Raw genomic sequence first — 18,009 nt, forward strand, 5'->3', positions numbered from 1 at the left:
TAGTGTCTTTATCAGTAACTACATATGTTTTAAACTAGTATATGTGACTATTGGTGTATATAAGTGAGTATATGTGAGAGTGAGAGATTGAAAGAGTTCCTGTATGAATAAGTATGTGTTTCTATAAGTGATTGTTTAAAAGACTAAGTATGTGTAAGTTCCCGTAGAAGTAAGTGTGGTGGTGTGTGTATAAATGTAAATGCAAGTAAATGTATGTTTCTTCCTTTATTAGCATGAGTGATTATGTGTGTGAGTAACTCTGTGGATGAGTGGCATTGTGTAACAGGATGTATAGGTGTATGAGTACATATGATGAGTGAGTACATGTATGAGTGACTGTATAGAACTGTTGGTGAATGAGTGGATGTGTATGTGGATCTTAGAATTACTCAAGAGGTTGTTGTAACTGGTATTGGTATGTCCATTTTTTTGAAAATGTTAGTGTCTATTTTTGAATGTGTGTATCAAAGGTTATATTAGGGTGAGAGGAGGTTTGCCACTCTGTCACAAGGATGATGTCATCAGTGATGTCAATTGAGATGTCATCAGTGATGTCATGAGTGATGTCACTGACCATGTCATGAGTGATGTAATATGTGACGTCATCAGCAGTGCATTGCGGGGGCGCGAGTTATAGTTAGCTGAACTAACTATAACGGGGGAATTTCATTGGTTTTTCACGAGTGAAATGTCCAGCTAACTATAACATGTGTGAAACCTATGGTTTTTTCAGTAAATTTGCAAGGTTTTTTAAATGCTAATTCCTAACTATAACGTGTGTGAAACCTTTGGTTTTTTCAGTGAATTTGTACGGTTTTTTAAATGCTAATTTTTGTATTATTTAATTAAAAAAAAAAATTTTTTATTAAAAATAACATTCCTATGTATTCATTTATATATTATCTGTAACTTTTTATTTGTTTTTGCTTTTTTTTTAAAATTCAATTAGGATAAAGTTGAACAGTTTATTTAATTTTTGCAATTAATTTTTCTCCACTTTTTTTTTTATATATATATTCTTGGGGTGCGCGCTCTGAGCGCGCTCCTAGTACAATTTTGTAAGTTTTTTATGAATACCGTTGTACGTTATTTACGCACGCAAATATACGTCATAGTGCGCGCTGGGAGCGCGCACCCAGTACGTATGCGTACGTACGTACGCATGCGTGCGTGCGTCCTACGCGCTCCACGCGGTTTACTTCCGCATACCCTAAAATTACGCGCAATAACGGTCGCGTATACGCGTGTTCAACGTTTGCGCGCTAGGTACGCGCATATGACGTATGCACATGCGCTCCTACGCGTTCGCGCATACGTAATCACGAGGTGCGCGCTCGGAGCTTGCGCAGTGCGCGCACCTCGGGTTTATGCATAATAAAACAGCACTTCTTATTGGTTATCATTACTTTCAGTTTCTAATTGTTTCAACACCACACCCAATCCCCTCATGGCAAGTCATGTGATCAAGAATCATCACTTTTGATTGGTTTGAAGTACTTTCAGTTCCAGATTCTTCCCAAACCACACCTACTCCCCTCATTATTAGTTCTGATTCCTTTGGAGAAGGAGCTATTCTGTTGTTGAGAGACAATGGCTGAACAGCAACCATCTTCAGACAGTGACCAGGACACTCTTGAGAGGCAGAGGATCAGGAAGCAGAAAGACAGCTTTATATGGCAGTTTTTCACTTTTCCAGAGGGACAAAAAAAGGTAAATGCACCTAAAGTTACTTGTGCACTTTGTCAAAAAGTCTTGTCACGTGGGAATCCTAACAAGAAATATTCTTTTAGCATTCACACTATGTTGAGGCATGTTGACAAAATGCATCCAGTGACTTTTCGTCGAGCTTCTGGAGCAAACCCTCCACCTGCTCTACCGACGACATCTGCAGCAGCTCAGCCGAGCACATCTTCGGCAGCTCAGCCGAGCACTTCTTCTGCAGTGGTGCCTTTGCCTTCTTCCACACCTCGTTTTGGACCACCTTGTTTTGCTAGGTTGTCCACACGCTGCACTGATTGCGGTAAACTTATTTCTGTGTGTGAGACCAGTCTTGATCTCATTCAGAGAAAATTTGATGCCCATGAGTGCAGTAGGCCATATATGTTTTTTCTTTTTTTTCGTTTTTCTCTTCCTGTTTCCCTCCATTAACTCAAGGGCTCTTTTAAGAGCCACTTATAAACTTAACCCCAAAAAATTTTTTGGAGGGATTTGTTTTTATTTTTTTTTTGAGGTGCGCGCACCCTGCGCGCACCCAAGGTTTTTTTTTCAAATTTTTTTTTTTTTTTTTAAATTTTATGTACAAAAAGAGGTGAAGAAATGGAAGCATGAAAAGGGAGGATTGAGTAATACTAATATTTTTCACTTATTTTTTTAAAAAAAAAAATTTTCGAGAAAATTTTTTTTTAAAGTATTTTGCAAGGGAACAGATTTTTTTTTCAATTTTTTCTTTCCAGTTCTGCAAAAAAAGAAAATAAGTATTAATATTCAATCATACATTACAAAAAGCATTACATGTTTTTATATATTTTACAAAGCAATTTTTTGCCCTTTTTTTGCTGTTTTCAGAATTTTTTATTTTTCACTTAAAATAGTGAAAACAATTGTATTCATCATTTAACAGCGGGCAAAAAAAAACAATCTGAAAGATTGCTTAAAAAAAGCCCTAAAACTTTCCTCACTAAAATATACCTTGTTAGAAATATTACATATATATTACAAGTACTTCTCTAGATGAATAAAAATTTTCTAGACAAACCGTCTTTAAACCTTGTCGCAAAGGCACACATGCCAAAATAATTTCTTTCAAAGGAGTCCACAATTGTTTTTATTACTTTTCCTTTAGGCCAAATAGTAATTTCAAAATCCTTTTTAAGTGATATCTTCAATTATAATCCTTTAAAATTACAAAAAATGCTTCCTTCAGATGCAGTTTTTAGTTTTCAAAATTTAGGTTTCAGAAAAATTAAGTAAGAATTGGGTAAATCATAAGGCAAACGTTGCTTGAAAATCAATTGGGAATCATTACACAGTGTCCAGCCTTTTTCACATTTAAGATAAACTGTGTAATGTCCAGAAGTTACAGTAGGTCCTTCATGAAAAATTATTGCAACTGTAACAAAAGTTTTTCCAGAAATTGACAATTGCTGTCCTGTAAACTTCTTTATTAAAGTGTCCAATTTTGAACCATCAGTTCTACAACGTTGCATCATTAAAATTACATACTGACCATATTTCTGTAAACATAATGTAGAAAACATGTCTGATTTACATTCAGAACATTCCATGTTGTGATTGGCATCTTTAACTAATTTACTAAAAGTCACTGATTTACTTTGTGGTAATGGTAAAAATATGAACCATTCTGAATCAACATTACTACTACATGTGTTCATACAGTTTTCACAGCAATGTACCCATTTGTAAGAGACACCAAATAAGTTTTCTACTTCTACTCCTTCATCTTCTAGTACACTCAAAATATATATTAAGAATTCCTGAGCATCTTGCTGGACATTTTCTTTAAACTGTGTAGAACCACAACATACATCTAAAAGATTTCTAACATCAGTAGCACTTTCTATTTCAGTTTTATCAGTACTCAGCTTCTCAAAAAGGAGACTCAGCAGAGAACACAATCTTTTTCCATGATTTACTATTATCTGTTCTAGCAACTTTTCAAGATAAAATACAACATTCAGCACTACATTTGCATAGCAGTTGACACCAGAGCTATTTTCAAAATGGCAACCAACAACCTCTTCAACACTGTCCTTTTTCTTTTTCCTTGCTATCACATCACTGTCCTTTTTTTTTTTGTTCTGTTCATCCACATTACAGATATTCTCAAATCTCCTTTTCCGACAAACAACATGTTTTTCAATCACAGGATACTGACCTAAATGAGGAGCATAGGTTCTTCTTAATCTGTTATACTCCTTTACACAGTTTGTATCAGCACTAACTTTTGAGTCATCAAAGTCTATCATAAATAAACCAGATAATGTTTTCACTCGTGACAAAGCAACATATGCCATACCTTCTTTGAACACAGTAGAACCAATGTTTACAAAAGCACTATCTACAGTCAATCCTTGAGACTTGTGAATAGTTACAGCATATGCTAGAGAAAATGGAAACTGCTTCCTACGTACATATAAGTCTTTCACAAGCATGAAACGAACTGAACAACGACAAATGTCTTTAACTTCTTCTATCTGATCAAATTTTATTTTTAAACATTCAATTGCATCTTTTTTCTGGTAATTAATAAAACCCACAACTCTTCCCATAGCTCCATTCACTAAACCTTTTTCTACATCCAAATTTCTCCTTAAAATCACTCGACAATTCATGCAAACATATAGATTTTTTTCTAATCCAGCTGTTTTGGAAATATTCTTCTCTAGTGAATCCAATTTATTTTTCAGTTTGCCTGTTAATGTAAAAGTAATTCTTTCATGCTGAATTTTGTCCTCTGCTTCCATTTTATTAATGTCTTCCTTTTCCAATTTCAAAAGTTCCTCATTGAATATTGAGCACTCACGTAGTGTTGGCATTAAGCAGATTACAGTATTTTTTTCTGCAATGTTCTGGTATATTTTCTCTGCAACTATTTCTTCATTTGGAAATAAGTTATGTAGCAACCGACTCTGTAATGCTTTTTTGCCAACTTCTGTGAGTAGTCCAATCCTGATATCTTTCAGAATACTTGCATAATCTTCGTCGTTTGCTTGTCTCATATTGGTAGTGAGTTCTTTGTACTCAAAGAACGACCAAATATTCGCATTACCAATGCTTCCTAATGACTTCTTCGTGTCTTCATGTGTCACAGTATTAAACACTGGTTGTCCTTTAACTGGAGTGAGCTGCAGAAGATCCCCAAAAACTATGACGTGTTTACCTCCAAATAACACGTCATAGTCTCTCTTAAGTATTTGTTGCATTCTTAAATGCACAAAGGCAAGCATTAAATTTGAAACCATGCTCACCTCATCAATAATGAGAACTTGCATCTTCTTCAACACTCTTGAAACTTCGAGGCATGCTTCTCCAGTTAGCTTGTGGTATTCTATTTTGTTCTCATGCTCCACTGGTAACATTAGCAAGCGATGTAAGGTAATTCCTTTTATGTTATAGGCTGCTAACCCAGTTGGAGCAGTTACCACACAAGACAAATTTGAAGCTGTTTTTTGCTGTAGGTAGCTTCTGATGACTTTTATTAAGAAACTTTTACCAGTTCCAGCTTGTCCACTCACATACATCCTGATTGGTTCAAATGATGTGCATGAGCACTCTTTCTTTTCATGTAGTAATCCATGATCAATTTTTTTGATGACTTTTTCATAAATTTCTTTTTGTTCTTCATTCAGTTGTTGGTCCAGATTTAGTAAGTCGATTGAATCTTCCTGTGCTTGATTCATAGCCGTTTCTACTTCAGTCATGGCTACTGCAGCTTCATTTTCTATGATCGGTTGTCCTAGGGTATCTTGACTAAGTGTTACTGAACTTTGGCTGTCTTGAGAACTGTCTCTAGCTACTTCAGCTGCAATTTTTGCTTCCTGTTCATTTTCTTCATTTAACATTTGGACATAAGTTGTGAAAGTACTGCATTCTATTCTGTCTTTGCTAGCATTAAAAGAATCTTCATAGCTTTGAAATTCTCCCAGTAGTTCGTCCTCTGAACGCCATGGTTTAAACAGCTGTAAAAGAGCCAAGTAGTAAAATTCCTTTTTGTCAGTAGTTTCGCAACTGAGCTTCCTGTGATTTATCAAACTTCCTTTTGTTTGCTTCACCAAACATCCTTCCTCACCAATGACTTTATATTTTCCATCGTTGATGTCTTCTGTGGCTTTCCGTGAATAAATGTAGTTCTGCAGCACTTCATAGAGACACATGTTCTCAAGATGATGACTTCTCTTTTGGTAATATGTGTCCAACATGTTTGATTTCAAAATATCTGTACTTTCTGGGTCATTCTCGGCCAAATATTCAATTTCTCCAACAGATTTCAGTACCCGATTTCTCATTCCTGCAAGGCCTAAGCTTACCCAAATTATTCTTCTGGATTTCGAGTAAAGACTTGCAGATGATAACCTATCTGAGCATTCGTAGGATCCAATTTCTCGATGCGATAACATCTTTAAACTGAAACTGTACAGCTTCTTACTGACAGTCTTCTCGTGAGAAATCTCTTCCCACATTTCCTTTAATTCTGTTTTCTCAGATTTAGTGATGTAAGATGTCACATACCGAGCAACAGCAATAGAATTGTCTGCCACATACTGAATATCCATGTTAGCATTCCACATGGATAAAATGACTGGGTTGAAGTCATTTATAAATTTTGACTCTTCATTTCTTTTTAGGTTGTATTTTTGGGAGATTTTCTGGTTATAGTATGTCGCACAGCTGACATAAAACTGTTGACTCTTCCTTTTGAAAGAACAGGTCTAGGAAATCCAAATCAACACTTTGTGTAGAATTTATCTTTCGTCTTGCACTTCCGTCGACAGTATTTTCCACACCGATGACTTTGGAAACGTAAAACTTGCTCTTTTAACTTTTTCTCTTCTGTGCTTTTAGGTATAGCACATGTTGCATATTCTTCAATGAAAGATAACACTGCTTCATCAGTATCTGTTCCAAACTTTGGGGCATCCTTGATCCACAACAGCATATAAATATGAGGAGCACCTCTTGCCTGGTACTCTTTTCTCCAAAAGAAATCGACTACTTCTCCAAGAGGTGGATTTTTTTTATTGCAGATAAAGGACATCATAGCCTCAAATCTATGATTGAAATATCTGCAAACATTAACTGGATCCAAAGAGCACAATTCTCCAGCTGTCTTGTATTCAATGTTTTTAATGTTTGAATTTGCCTCTCTTAGAAAATCCAGTAAATCATCCCAAGCGTACTCGGCACAGCTTAGGGTAAGGAACCATGTTGGAGTTCCTAAATTCCGTAACATGCATTTTAATTCACCATGGCGTCGGTACCAATATTCATTTGTCCCACGCTGACAAGCCATCAGATTGATCAGTTGTGTTTCCAAATGATCATCTCGGTGCTGCACTTTCCCCATAAAATCCTTAGCAGACACATTTTGTAAATGTACTCCACTTTTTAAAATGTGATTTACTGCATAAGATAATGCAGACAAGTCGCTTTCAAATAAAAGATGGAACAAATAAGGAATACTTTGACGAAATCTTGGATCTTCTGCATATAGTCTTGTAGTCCGATACTCAGAAGCTGGAATCTGTTCTGGACGTTCATCGTATCGTCCTCCTTTTCCTGTAGGAAACAGCTGGGGAAAACATCGAGCTTCCAAGCTCTCCTCCCATACACTCACGGGAGTTCCTTTTGCTTTCTTCATCTGAAACAGATCAATAGTGTCTCCCATAACTTCTTTTGAATGAAGAGGATGTATGCTAAAATGTTCATAAATTTCTTCTTCCTTTGACTTGTCCACTTTTTCAATTTGACCAGTTGGTGTTTCTGTGTCTTCTTGTAAATCTTCTTCTTCTATATAAATTGATTCATACCATTTATTATTTTTTTTCAAATACAAATTTGCTCTTTGTACTTTTCGTACATCCACCAGCTCTTGCCAAATCTTCTTATTCTTTGTAGGTACACCATTAACCAGAATTACTAATGGTTCAGTTTCCAAAGTATCTGCATCAATAGTTTCCATATTTTTTTTCAAATCCAAGGGCAAATACACCACTCTTCCTTTTAAACCTCTCAGTAAATCAGAAGGAGGTAATTTACCAGTTTTGGGCTCCATACGTACTATGGTCTGGAACGGATGAACACATTGAATGAGTATAGACTCATATGTATTTAATTCAGAAAGTTCGGCAGGAATAGCATCCAATTCTAAATTATTATGTACAGCTCTGGTCGGCATTCTATTTTCTTCTAACTTATTATAACAGTATTTACAAATACGCTGATCTTCACACAATTCAAAACAATTTTCAAGAAATATATATGTTGCAAAATCCTTCCACTTATAATTATCTTCATTTTCACTTTTTTTATACAGATCAACACTCCTTGTTTGAATTTTATAATGACTTCTGCGGCAACAAATACAAGTAAAATTTGGTGTTTCATTAGAGGTGATAGTAAATTTTGTCATTTCATCCTCAAAATTTTGAGTAATAATGAGTTCTACATTCTGTTCCTCATTTTCCTCATTTACTGTGTCCTTTTCTGCACTTTCTTGTTCTGGACCAAAGTAACAAAACTGAATCTCATCAGTAACCTTCACTACATCTGATACAGATCCACGGAACAGAGCATTATTCAACTCATTCAACTTTACTGCTGGACTTTTAGCAAAATACAATGTTCTCACAAACTTTCTCATTTCAGTATGATGAACAGCCAGCATCCTAAAATGATGAAAAACACTTTTACACACTTTTCTAGATAGACAAGCCAGAGAATGTCCCTGCAAACCAGTATTTTCTCTCACTCTGCATGGATCTAGTGTTTGAAGCACCTTCATCTTCTGTTTTACACTCTTTTTACTATATTCTCTTAGAAAGTCACGTAATTTATCAATAGATTCCTGACGCACAGTACAAATACTACTACAGTTCCAAGTGTACACTGGGGCTTTTGGACGTCTCCCCATAGCCTCAGCAGCCATTACTTCTTCCTCATTTCTTGGGACCATTTTCTCTTTTTGCATCACACAACCATCCTTAACTTCATATGCTCTACCATTGGTGTCAACTGCATGCAACAAACTATTACTTTGAAGATAACTCTCTTCATTAAAAAATGGTTCAGTACTTGAACTGTGTTTCCATTCTCCCAAGAACACTTTACAAAAGTTACTTTTTTTCACTTCTCTTTTCCTTTTGCTTTGTGACTTCATTGCATTCACTAATTTTTCTAATCTACGCATCCTATTCAAAATTAGAATAAAAAGTTTTCTTTTTATTTCCAAAGCCTTACTTACAATATTTTCTATAAAAAAATGTTCTTAATAAATTTTGATTTTTTCTTATATTTTTTCACATCCTTTAGCAAATTTAACATCACTCTTCTCTGAAACATTTTTCGACGAATGTTTTTAAAATCTAATTTTCGTGTTAAATCTGTTTGACATACTTCTGATTGTACATTAGCTTTTTTTTTTGCTGTTGACTGTGTTGTTGCTTTGTACATAAAACTCTCTTTGTTTTACAGTTATTTTTGCCATTTTTTTGTTTTTTGAAAATCTTTTTTAAGAAATCTCTGCTCTGCTTACCAGTAGACTTTTTCTTTTTGCCATCACCAGCTTCTCCTGCTATTTTTTTTTTCCCAGTTTTGTCCAGATATACTTGTTGTTGCTTTTCTTTCCTTTTTCTTGTCCTTAAAGGCATTTTTTTTCACTGTTGCTCAGCAATACCTGCAAGCAACTAAAAAAAAATCCTTTTTGTAATTATAATTCATTAAAATATTTTTTTTTACTTTTCATTTATTTCAAATGTTTTTCCATTTGTCTCTCATTTGTGATTTACTAATTTGTGCACAGTACTAACCACCACAGTTGAAAAAAAGCAAGCTGCCCCTTTCCTGCAAGTGCATTTTTTAACAGAACAACTGCCACACAAATTATATCTGTGGCCACAATTCATGTGCACACACAGCCTCATGGTGTGCTTCTAAGCAGAAAACAGAATTTGATTTGCAAATTCAAAGCACATTTACTACTCTGGTAGATCAAGTGATAATTGCTGTTACAGCCTTACACATTTTACCTGGAAAATCACAGAGGCAGAAAAGAGCACATTTCCTAACAGCTACTTCATACCATAAGTATCTGCAACCTGGCTGAGTGTTTAGAGTAGAGCAAAGAAAAAGAGGCCTTTGTGACGTTGAATGTGTTTGCATTACACACAGACCTGAGTAGTACGCATGGGAGTGTTGGAGAAGCTGCTGCGTGTGTCCCAAGAGTGTGTTTCTGCAGACTGCACATGTCCTAACAGCTCCTTAAGACCATGTCCATGTGTTACAGGGAGAGTAATTAGACTAGATCAATTTAAATGAGGCCTTGCTGACGTTGAATGTGTTTGCATTACACAGTGCTATCTGAAACAGCACACAGAGCTGAGTACTACACATGAGAGTGTTGGAGAAGCTGCTGCATGTGTGCCAAGAGTGTGTTTCTGAACACTGTGTATTGTCTGGTGCAAGACAGATGAGCAAAGAGACTTCCAGAACTGCATGAAGACTGCAGGGATGTATGTAACACTGCATGTGTGCTAAGGGATACTTTGTGTAAACACAACAGGCTGCCCCTTTCCAGGGACTGCATTTCTTACTGAACAACATCTTCACAAATTAAATCTCTGCCCACAATTCCTGTGTGCACACAGACTCATGCCATCTTTTTACACACATAACACAGGCTGCCCCTTTCCTGGGACTGCATTTCTTACTGAACAACATCTTCACAAATTAAATCTCTGCCCACAATTCCTGTGCGCACACAGACTCATGCTATGTTTTTTGGAACAAAACAGTGTCCCTGAATAGTACCAAATTACTGTTACAGCCTGATACATTTCCCTTATCATTTTCAGAAGCAGAAAACAGCACATGTCCTAACAGCTCCTTAAGACAATAACCATGTGTTACAGGGTGAGTGATTAGACTAGATCAATTTAAATGAGGCCTTGCTGACGTTGAATGTGTTTGCATTACACAGTGCTATCTGAAACAGCACACAGAGCTGAGTACTACACATGAGAGTGTTGGAGAAGCTGCTGCGTGTGTGCCAAGAGTGTGTCTCTGAACACTGTGTATTGTCTGGTGCAAGACAGATGAGCAAAGAGACTTCCAGAACTGCATGAAGACTGCAGGGATGTATGTAACAGTGCATGTGTGCTAAGGGATAATTTGTGTAAACACAACAGGCTGCCCCTTTCCTGGGACTGCATTTCTTACTGAACAACATATTCACAAATTAAATCTCTGCCCACAATTCCTGTGTGCACACAGACTCATGCCATCTTTTTACGCACATAACACAGGCTGCCCCTTTCCTGGGACTGCATTTCTTACTGAACTACATCTTCACAAATTAAATCTCTGCCCACAATTCCTGTGCGCACACAGACTCATGCTATGTTTTTTGGAACAAAACAGTGTCCCTGAATAGTACCAAATTACTGTTACAGCCTGATACATTTCCCTTATCATTTACAGAAGCAGAAAACAGCACATGTCCTAACAGCTCCTTAAGACCATGTCCATGTGTTACAGGGTGAGTAATTACACTAGATCAATTTAAATGAGGCCTTGGTGACGTTGAATGTGTTTGCATTACACAGTGCTATCTGAAACAGCACACAGAGCTGAGTACTACACATGAGAGTGTTGGAGAAGCTGCTGCGTGTGTGCCAAGAGTGTGTTTCTGAACACTGTGTATTGTCTGGTGCAAGACAGATGAGCAAAGAGACTTCCAGAACTGCATGAAGACTGCAGGGATGTATGTAACAGTGCATGTGTGCTAAGGGATAATTTGTGTAAACACAACAGGCTGCCCCTTTCCTGGGACTGCATTTCTTACTTAACAACATCTTCACAAATTAAATCTCTGCCCACAATTCCTGTGCGCACACACTCATGCTATCATTTTACGCACATAACACAGGCTGCCCCTTTCCTGGGACTGCATTTCTTACTGAACAACAACTTCATAAAATAAATCTCTGCCCACATTTCCTGTGTGCACACAGAGTCATGCCATCATTTTAGGCACATAACACAGGCTGCCCCTTTCCTGGAACTGCATTTCTTACTGAACAACATCTTCACAAATTAAATCTCTGCCCACAATTCCTGTGTGCACACAGACTCATGTCATCATTTTAAGCACATAACACAGGCTGCCCCTTTCCTAGGACTGCATTTCTTACTGAACAACAACTTCACAAATTAAATCTCAGACAACAATTCCTATATACACACAGACTCATGCTGTGTTGGTAGGCACAAAACACAGGCTGCCCCTTTCCTGAGTTATCAATTCTTACAGAACTAATGCTTTTTTCAAATGTGCTGCCATTTTCCTCTCTTTTCTTTCAAAGTGATTTCTGCTAAATGCTAACCATCACAATTAAAAAGAAGCTGTCCTTTTCTTTCAACTGCAAGTCTTACTTTTCAACAGCAACACAAATTAAATCTCTGTCAACAATTCTTCTCTGCACACAGACTCATGGTTTGATGGTAGGCACAAAACAGTATTCCTCATTGTTACCAGTACACATTAACTTATGGTGAAAACATACTCCATAATATTTTACATATTCAAAACAGTTAAATATCTCGCAAAACAGAAAATGTAAATCACAACTTTAAACAAATAATCATAATTCTTTTTTTTATATCAAAATTAACCACAAACACCCCCTCTCAAACTCATAACTCACCTTTAAAATTATTTAGTTGTGAAAGAAATGTGGCAGTCACACAGCAGTTTATCAGACCAGAATCTCTGAGCTGAACACCTCTCTCCTCTCAGCAGAACCAGTTAATGGCACAGTTTCCCTCTCTTTTTTCACACATATACATGTTAATTTCAAATCTCAGTGCTTCCCACATTTTTTCAAATGAAATCACACATTTCTATTGGTTGAAAACTTCAACCCCTTTCCAAATGTACCCTTCCCCCAACTTGACTTCTGCCTGCTACCATAGCAACAGGTCATGGAACACTGGTGTGAGCAGAGAGGTCAGAAGTTCAGCAGACAATGTTTCATTTCCAAAGAGCAAGAGTGCTTGACTTTTCAAACCTAACAGCAAATCCAAACTAATGTTCTTTGTTCACACATTTTTCTGAACCAATACAATACATGCTTTTTAAAATTTAAACATACAGCCTAGGACGGCCCCCCATCGAGTGCACCACCAAGCTTTCGGGCATTTGTTGAATCATGTTTTCACACGGCTGCCCTGCCGTGGGTGGATGCACCACCTCTGAGAAAACAAAGAGAGGGGCTATGGCCGGAACTTTCCGTGAAGCCATGCAGCGCGGGGAGCCAGAGGTAAAGCACGCTCCTGAAACACCACTGATCCTACCAAGGAGGAACAAAAGCATTATTGTAAACCCTGACAGAAACCTACTAAGGAGAAATTAATTGGCTCAAGGAGGACTATATGTCCCAATATGCATTGCAATGGACACTATGTCAAACCATGCCCACTGAGGGCTACGAACTAATCAAACATGCAAATTGATGGAAATAAAAGAGAGCCTTTTCTGTCATTTGGTTTAGCAAACCTATGATTAAGATGTTCACACATCGAAACGCGTCAGGCCATTGATTAATCCGTGATGCCAAGGAGTTTGTGAAATGTGAAGTCCTGTTGGACGGCCCCCCATCGAGTGCACCGCCAAGCTTTCGGGCATTTGTTGAATCATGTTTTCACACGGCTGCCCTGCCGTGGGTGGATGCACCACCTCTGAGAAAACGAAGAGAGGGGCTATGGCCGGAACTTTCCGTGAAGCCATGCAGCGCGGGGAGCCAGAGGTAAAGCACGCTCCTGAAACACCACTGATCCTACCAAGGAGGAACAAAAGCATTATTGTAAACCCTGACAGAAACCTACTAAGGAGAAATTAATTGGCTCAAGGAGGACTATATGTCCCAATATGCATTGCAATGGACACTATGTCAAACCATGCCCACTGAGGGTTACGAACTAATCTAATCAAACATGCAAATTGATGGAAATAAAAGAGAGCCTTTTCTGTCATTTGGTTTAGCAAGCCTATGATTAAGATGTTCACACATCGAAACGCGTCAGGCCATTGATTAATCTGGCCAGCTCCAGTTCGCTCCTATCCTGAAAGTCTCAGGATGATTTGTGTAGCGGGGTCTGAGAAAAAAGGGGGGGTCCCAAAACATGTTTTACCCATGCAATTTCCCATAGGACTTTTAGCCGCAGCTACAGCCTGAACTGCTGAACGGGATTACACCAAATTTGGCAGAAAATTAGACCTTGGTTCAGAGTCGTGCCTTTTGCTTAAATGGTGTAAATCTGTTCAGTAGTGTCGTGAAAACCCTGTCCTGCAGCTTATGTTATGCTCCCTCCTGATGTTTGAGTAGGCTAACTGATAAACATCTTCATTTGAAGTATTAAATGTCTGTTACAATACGACTATTTATAGTGCTCAATGCTTGTTACAATATGCTTTTACTTGTTTTGACCAATGCTTGTTTATTTTCGTACTCTCTCACTCGGTTGAGAGCAGGTGCTACTGGATCCGTTGAAACGTGTATTAAGATTTAACACACGTATGTAAATTACCTCGTTTTGAGCACCTTTGCAGCACAATCCTACGCGTGACTAAACGCGTGTCTGGCAGCCTATTTAAACACCGCCCGTCATTTCCCCAATGCTTCGCTTTCCATTGTAAGCAACTCCTACCTGTCTCCGTGTTCAAGACCCCTCCAGGTTTCAGCAGAGAAATCCGGCTGGCTCCTCTGCTCGCCCGGCGTTCTTCTGCTGATTCCGGTCCCCATACCTCAGCACGAAACTTCCGGCTGGATTTCCTGCTTCCTGGTCCAAGAAAGAGAAAGACAACACATCAACAAAGGCGTTACCAAGCAACCAGGTATCATCGTGGTAACGTTATTCTTGCTGGCTACGATTCTACTGGTGAGATCAAACTTTTCTACAATTTAATTGTTATTTCACCAAGACTGGGCGGCGCCCTTTGAGGAACTTTTAGTAGAACTCTCAAGACTACAAAGACTTCGCACAATCGATCATGTGCATATCACAGACTTAATTAAGCGTTCTTGCGCTAGTGAAAAGATATGTGTACACTTGAATAATTCCCTCATAATATATGAATGTAATTCCTTTTCTTTTTTTGTGTAGAAATCTCAGAGAACAAAGTTACTACTTTTACGAGAGGTTATGTGATTAGATAAAACAACCATTCTAGTTCACAGATTACTCAAGGGCACGTGAAGGGCTTGTAAAGTCAGAAGCTGTTGTGCTCTGTATTGTGTTTTATTTATTTCAGACCCCCCATTACGGACAGAGGCTTGTGCATAAAAAGGTATTGAGTTCCAGTTAATCACCAAAGAACAATTATGGCAACCTAGAAGGTCGAGCTCTATTTTAAAGTGATGGTGTTTATGTCTTTTCAGAAGGTCAGTTCAAGAGTCATAGTGGAAAACTAAAACGTAGATTAACGGGCTTTAACAGAAGGTCACCAGGGTATGTTAATGTGCAAATAATGGTAATGTAATTCAGTTAGGATTACAGTTGAGTGAATCTACAGTCGTATTCTTTGTGTTGACTCTTTCATGGAAATCTTCCACAACATTGACCACAGACTAGTGATGGAGCGGGTAAAATATTTTCTTTTTATATACCCAATCCATTTATATATGTTTATATTAAAATGATTAATAATTAATTATAATAATTAATAGCTTGATGTGAAGGTACTAAACCAACCTTATTAACAGAAAGAACACACGTGGGAATGCATTTGCATGGCTAAAAATTAATAGGTGAACTAAGTTGTATGCATATTAAAACGATAAATGCTGCTTGAGTAATGTTATTGTTTTTTGCGCTTAAATAAACCAACATTAACGGCTTTGGATGTTGCATATGGCTAGATAAATGCATACACATAGGATGTTAGCAAGGGTTTAACACTGTTTTAATCATTTCTATGTATTAATTACGATTTTGTGTTTCTTTGCTTAAAGTTGACTATTCAAGCCTACCAAAAAAAGGCCGCCGACTGAACCCCAACTAAAGTACTTTACTTCATCATTTGAACAATGGAGGAAGGCGCCTGCACTGACTTCGCTCATGTCCCTTGTGTGACCTGTCAGACCATGCCCATGAAGACTACCCTGGGCGAGGTGCCAATGCCCCTGAACGTGAAGCAAATGTTGCTATTAGAAATATGAACTGTCGAACCCAACCTGTTTCCAACGAACTGATACATTTAGGATGTCGGATTAGTCTTTCCCATACATTTGCTTTGAGACTTCTTCCACATAGGAAAATTCTAAAATGTTTCCTAATGTATTGAGATGTATTTGAATTCAGCCAATCGTTGGCCTGGGAAATGAGAAAATGTAACTTTAAAATGTAAATTTTAGTATAAATATTAGTAGACTAGAGAGGTAATAGGATACTCTACACTAGACACCACTTCATCCAGAAGCTATTGACGGAGAATCGATGATCAGAGATCCTTATGCTGACGGAGAGGACGGAGACTTTATAACTCTGATAAATTTACTGAGGACCAGTTCTGACTTAGGAAACGACAATTAGCCAGAATAGGTAAATATGACAAAAGATGATAGTGCATTATCACGATTTAACCTGCATTTAAATTAGATAAAAGAAAATCATTATTTGAATTACTGTGTCGGGTGATTATTTCAGTGAAATGTTTATTGATTGGTTTGAGAGTTAAAAGTGTCATTAAACTAAATAACAACTAAATGATTTAATCGACCTCTTGATGGAGGAATTGTTAGGGTGATTCAGGAGAAGTGGTTTCCTCTATCAAAGAACAGTTGTAGTTAGGATTTGATATCCCTATGTAGGCACGGATAGTTTGAGAGAATGAATGTTGGTGTTATGGGCCCCACCAGCGTATGATGTGTGTATGTGTGTGTGACTGAGAAATCATTCTGTCCGTGGAAGCAGGGGGAAATTTAGTAATCTGAACTGCACCACTAGTACCACTGGTCCCAGTTCCCGAGAGGCCAACTCCAAGACACTTCCGAAAATAACAGCCCGCAGACAGTGTTTTGTCTATCTCTCTCTTTCTCATCCATTCCCCCTTCCCTTGGGAATCAGTTGGGAATAGTGAGTACTTACCTATCTTGCTCTTTCTGGCTGATTTTTGAGGGAATTGGGGATGGCATCATGAGGGAAGGAACAAACCAGAGTTCAGGTGGGTGTCTTCATAACAAGTAGTTCCTGAGAAAATCAAAAGTAAAATCACATATATATCTGGGCGGAGCCTAACCACACATCTCATCGTGAGATCTGATTGGCTGTCAGCTCTTCATCCAAGAAGTGTTGGCTGCCATCTTGGGACCAATATACATGATAGCACCTCATTAAAAAGCATTGCAGTTAATAGAAGGTTTTAAGACTTTAGTTACATTATAAATCATTTGTTGATGGTACCATACTCATTTTAGGAATTGTGGTATGTTCTAAGGTGATTTTACCATGTGAAAAAGCCTTCTGCTGGGATATCATGAATCATGTTTGAGAGAAAACTATTTTCTCAAGCTTTTCCCACAGAGGTTTGGAAGGTGATCTATAAGCTAAACTGAGAGCATATTTTCTGTAAATTCACATTATCTTTCTCAGTCATGTGAGAATGAAGTCCGACATTCTCAGTAAAACATGTACATCCAACAAGGGCAGAGACTGTCAGTTGATTCCATTGTGTTCTACTGCAGCTTCCCAGAGTGTTCCAAAGAACAACTAGAGCGCTAACAGTCCTACTTATGATAAACGTATGGCACACCTGAAGCCATCTTGATTGGAATAAAGTGGTAACACTTAAAACATTTAATTTGCAACGGAACAAAATGAGGGGGTTCATTTTGCCATAGAAATTATGATTAGTGCTGCAGAAAGAAAAATTAGGACACATTTTGGCTTCTCAAATCCTCTTCTATTTCATTACCAAATTCTGGCATGCAGACTGAAAAATGCACTTTGAATACCAGCAGCAGTCTTCCCTGGTGAGGAGTAGCTTTACTACAGTGATCTAATGAGCAACTAGAGTGCTACCATTCAGAATTGATGGCAAATGTGTGACACATCTGAATGCCTTCTTGATGGAACCAAAGTAAACAAGCATTAAAAATGCAATAGGCCTCGCCCTCGTTTTAGTTAAAGCAATTCTGTTTGTAATTAGGTGGCGTTTTAGCTTTGCTTGTATTAGTGTTTTTCAAACTTTCATGTAAATAACATGCATATGTATGC

General features: G+C 37.7%; 1 protein-coding gene and 1 long non-coding RNA gene across 2 annotated transcripts in view; one reads left to right on the forward strand and one right to left on the reverse strand.

The window, feature by feature from the left end:
* Window positions 1-14,643, reverse strand: part of LOC146805020 (uncharacterized) — a 32,949-nt gene extending 18,306 nt beyond the window's left edge. The window contains exon 1 of the long non-coding RNA XR_014967776.1: window positions 14,443-14,643. This is a non-coding gene — a long non-coding RNA (uncharacterized LOC146805020). The remainder of the gene's footprint in view (window positions 1-14,442) is intronic.
* LOC146805018 (acetylserotonin O-methyltransferase-like) overlaps window positions 1-18,009 on the forward strand; it is a 540,006-nt gene that overhangs the window by 273,609 nt on the left and 248,388 nt on the right. The window lies entirely within an intron of this gene.

This window comes from Triturus cristatus, chromosome 8, assembly GCF_964204655.1.
Source record: "Triturus cristatus chromosome 8, aTriCri1.1, whole genome shotgun sequence".
NCBI classification, from domain to species: Eukaryota; Metazoa; Chordata; class Amphibia; order Caudata; family Salamandridae; genus Triturus; species Triturus cristatus.